This window comes from Etheostoma cragini, chromosome 10 (assembly GCF_013103735.1).
Source record: "Etheostoma cragini isolate CJK2018 chromosome 10, CSU_Ecrag_1.0, whole genome shotgun sequence".
NCBI lineage: Eukaryota > Metazoa > Chordata > Actinopteri > Perciformes > Percidae > Etheostoma > Etheostoma cragini.
The window spans coordinates 25,964,355-25,969,399 of record NC_048416.1 but is presented as its reverse complement, the minus strand read 5'-3'; the positions used below and the strand labels follow the sequence as shown (position 1 = coordinate 25,969,399).

General features: G+C 41.3%; 1 pseudogene; it reads right to left on the bottom strand.

Annotated features, from left to right (window-relative positions):
* LOC117952207 overlaps positions 1-356 on the bottom strand; it is a 5,677-nt pseudogene extending 5,321 nt beyond the window's left edge.
* Between the last annotated feature and the right edge of the window lie 4,689 nt (positions 357-5,045).

Sequence of the window (5,045 nt, the reverse complement as noted above, 5' to 3'; positions counted from 1 at the left end):
TCCTGGTTACCACCCGCCTGCCTGCCTGCTGTCCTCATCTCTGCATTTGGGTCCAATCCTCACTCCTCCCCAACAATTTGTGGTTTGCTTCAGGAGCAAGGACAAAATTAAGCTTGTGTGAGATAATTCAAGTATTTCAATTTTAATGAGATCATTTAAGTTTATGGGAATAACAATCCAGACAAGCACTTTAAATAAAACTGCAGTAAAAGTGAATTGGAGTTAATGAATCTACAGAACATGTACTTACAGTATGATATGCAAAAATCTAAGTGGGAAATAGCCAATAAATATGCACTTACCCTTTGACTCTGAGATGATCAAAAGAAGTAAGTATGAATGTGATGTGCATCTGATGTATAACAATCCCAGCAAAAATGAATGTTAATGCAACGTTATTCATTGTGCAGAAAACAGGATTTTCCTTTTGCACACGGCATCCAAACCTTTGACGGAATCTTAACTCTGATTGGTCCGAAAATAATCCTGACCTTTATGTCCGTATTCACTGTTTAGATTTCAGGTCATTTTCGGCCAAAATTATTCAAGCAAACCAAGAGAGAAGTGGTTAGGTTTCAGGCTCCAGACTTTCATCTTCTGTTGTTTTTGTTCCCTTTTCCCACCGATTAACTTTCCACCCAAATGAGGTCAAATGAGTGACACATTGATGACTGAGATGTAAGAAAAGTCATATTTCGAAATTTCAAAAGTGCAAATTTAGCTGTGGAAGTATTTTGTTGTCTCGTCTTGGAGACCACATGAACTATGTCACACTCATCACACAATCAAGTCTACAGAATTGCACGCACGAGAACATATCCTTTTAGCTTTACCAGACCTTCCTCCACAGCGCTGTGGAGGAAGACTAGTAAGCCTCTAACATTTCTCTTGACAGCATGACGAAGCTTTGGCTGTTACTTAGCTCAGCCACTCAGAAAGCAGATCCAAATTCAGCAGACAGACAACACAAGTCTATCTTTAGTGGCTCGACTGAATTTCCTAATCACTGAGAGCTGGTTGATGTTTTTTTTTTTTTTTTTATTGCAGCAGTTTGTGACTTCAGCGGATTTGATCATGCAGCATCTCCCATCTATGCTAAATTGATGCTGTGAATGAGGGTGAAGTTGCAGAGTGTCTGATGGAGATAAGGGGAAATGAATGTGGCTGAGACATCCTTTATCCTTCCGCCTGTCACACCCTGCACCGTCCATGTTAATTAGCCACAATAACACGTGAACTGATCTGAAGCAAACACAAAAAAAGAGCATTGGCATCTCAGGAATCTGTTATCTAAAATAGAAGCCCACCAAGCAGGAAGCTACCAACTTTTTCAAAGCCACCTTTAAAGCCCACATGCTGTGATCTCATTTCTGATGGCTGTATCTCATTTGTGGCACTTTAGCGGATATCGGTGATTTGCTTATTTTTAAGACTGGTGTATATTGTTTGGTCAAAGGCTCTGAACACCCACACAGGTCTTTTAGTTAATTTGGCTTATTGGGCTTCTTCCCAGAAATGTGTCAGAATATACTGAGTACGTAACATCTTCCAGAGTCACCTATTAGCTCTCTTGCACATGTTATATTTTTTGGGAAATTTTCAGCCTTTATTTTTGACGTGACAGCTGAAGATATGAAAGGGGAGAGAGAGGGGGAATGACATGCAGCAAAGGGTCGCAGTTGAAAGTTGGAGTCAAATCCGCGCGCGATGCGTCAAGGAGAAAACCTCTGTGTATGGACGGCCGCTCTACCAACCGAGCTATTTGGCCACCCACACCTTTATCATCCTTATTGGTAGAAAAGATTTATGACCCAATAAATTCCCATCTAAGCTCTGACTCACGTTAGACCTGAGCAGAGGTCTAATCAGCCAGAATAACTGAAATCACCTCTGTGGGTGTTCAGAGGCGTCAAGGATTGAATAATTGGAAAATGTGATTAATTAAGCTAAAATGGGATTAATTAAGCCAATTAATCTTAATTAGGTGTGTGGCTGAATTGCACTGCCTGCCAGGACCGGAGTGGGGCCACTTTTCAGCCCGGGAGATGGCCCACTTTTCCCATGGTGGTGGAAATTAGATAAATGAAGCACCAGTTTAGTTCAGCTCTTGCTATCCCCTAGTTTTTATTAATACCATGAATCAACAAATAATGTAAAGGGTACATAATAATTCACTTAAAGTAAAACGTTAAAAAAAAACTTTCTGCTATTCCACAAGGATAGGTTGATAAATAACAACAGCAGAAAGAAAGAAATAAAGCGTTTGAAATGTATCCCAATCTTCCACAAAGAGGCATATCAAGCTGATGAACACACCAACACTCAATAGCACCAACAACATGTACAGCATCAGTAGCCGCCTAAGTAGTGCAGTGGTTTCAGCCATTTTGTCTATAACTTTGCTGTTGCTTGTAGACATGACAATTTCCTTCTCTGTGCAAATTAACATGAAATCCCCCAAGTTGTTCTTACTCAATGAGCTTTGTAGCCTATTCTTTGCAAATTTTAAAGTTGAGAAGCTTCTCCCACATGCAGCCTGCGTGATGGACAAAGTCAACAGATGCGTTCATGTTAACCCAATGAGATGATAAGCATCTGTGAGGAGGTTATTCTGCTAGGGCATTAAACGGACACAAATAGCACAGTTATTGCAGGAGGAACAGGTCCTGCTTTCATCTGCGTTCAAGCTCAAAATCTAGTTCTTTCCCATATGGCGGTCCGCCACTATCCTCCTGATCTTCCTGTGTCACCTCACTACATGTCCTGACAGTAAAACTTTACGTATAATGCTAACAGAAGCTCTGTCATTAAACCTAAGCAGACATTTGCTGAATTCCTGCAGTGCTGAGTTATGAATCATTTTTCAGAAAGGTTTTTAGGGTCAAGACAAGCAAAATCTGAGGCAAGTTTTGCATTGCTGAAAACCTCCTATCTATGCTACCTGCAACAGTGTCCAGAATAACATTATGGACAGTCACCTCAAAGGCAGCAGCAGATGAGGCTACTGCTTCATCATCTGAAAGCTCTCCTGGCATTCTTTTCTTTTTCGGACCGATTGTCTGGAAGTGCAGTCTGCACAACTTGTTCACAGTTGTCCATCTCTTCCAGCTTTTCAACTGGCCCAACTCACAAACTTTTCAGCAGCCACTTTCACTCCCTCGAAGTCCCTGACGTGTTTTTTGAAGTTATCCTTTCTCTCTCAACCAGACGCTGAGCTGAGAAAACATCCATTCTGTGTGTCTGTAGGTACTTGGAGAGGGGGGATGTATTTTGGAAAATGCGAAGGAAAGCTTTAGCAATGAGGATAATCTCATGTTTCAGAAGATTTTCAATTAATCCCTCTGCTTTGACCCTCACTGTTGACTTACTTCTATCTTCCTCAACAGAGGCTAGGGTCCGCAGCGGGTCAACAAACAATGCATCCTGGGGATTACCAAAACACCCAAAGACCTTAGTGAGAGGTGATCATTGGCCCACCACCTGGTTTCCCTTTTTGGTCTCCTGTGACGTTTGTCTCTTCCCAAGTCTGCATACGTTTCATGAGAATCCCTGGGGAAAACTGCCACATCATTAAGTAGTGAGAAGAGTGTTACTCTCTGTAACACTGCTTGTTGTGTCTGCCAGTAGCAGATTTAATCCTTAAGATAATTATTGATCTGAGCCGGTTCCTTGCTCAAGCGAACTGACTGGAGAACCTGGTACATGTTTTTTGATGGTCGGGGAGAACCGGCGCACCAGGAAGAAACCCACGCAACCATGGGGAGAACATCCAAACTCCACACAGAAAGGCCCGGAACGGCCTGGACTCGAACCCAGAACCTTCTTGCTGTGAGGCCCCAGGCCCAAAGGGAGAACTCCCTTGTAGAGGCTGCTGTGTCAGAATGCAGGACGTGTGTAGCCTACTTTAAGAGAAGATAGACAAACTTGACAAATGTCAACAACAAAAATCCTAAACCGGCCCAAAAGTGAAGCGGCACACCGTGAATCCAATAAGCTGCTGCAACCCTGAGGATAATATAGATCTACCAGCTCATGTGACCCAGAGGAGCGTTTCATAAATTAGCACCCCTAGCGGTGGCAGGAAAAACAACCAACAGGAGTGGCATAATAACAATGCGTTAAGGTACAAAAGACCTGGCTTTGAAAGGGAATGGGAGATGACACTCTGATTGTTTTATTGCATGTTATGCTATAAAACACACCTATAAAATAAGTAGAAACCTTTTGAACCATGCGTCTGGCACACGGACCCATTTTTCCGCCGTCAAACTAGCAAAAGTGGATTTGTACACACTTTTAACACAGCCGTGCCATGTGCTTCTTGCCATGCACTTAGATTGTAGAAATAGGGCCCTTAGTGCCACAGATGATGATCTACCAGATCTGAATCCATCCTGACTGTCCATTAGTAAATGTAAATGTTTTTATCAATGAAATTACCTAGCCTTGTGACAAATAGTTTTTCAAGTATGTTTGACAACTGACAGAGCAAGGGTAAGGGTCTATATTTATGGAAAATATGTGAGTCACCAGATTTCTACAATGGGATGACTCCAGCTTCTTTTATCTTGTTGGGAAATACTTCTGGGTCTACAATCCCATCTGTTACTTTTTTAACTAGAGACATATATATGTTATCACAATCTTTGGAAGCTTTATTCAAACTTTTACTAACAATCTCTTTAATGACTTTGTTTTCTACGGATCCCAAAAAAAACGAGTATTTTTTTTTCACACGGTCCATCACAGAGCATTTCATCCCTGTGCACTTTATATCATTGGCCAGTTTAGGGCCCACATTAACAAAGAAATGGATGAATATGTCAACAACGTCATTCATATGTGTCAACGTCATGTCACTGTCTTTGCTTTCCAGACAACTTAAGTCCTTTTGTAATAATTTTGTTTACTGCAGGGAAAGTTCTTCCCTAGTAATTTGTTATAATAATCCTTCTTACTTACCCTCATTATGTTGGATAATTTGTTTTTATAAATGTAGTTACAAAAAACCCACCATTTATTTTCAAACGGGACACCAACCTTGG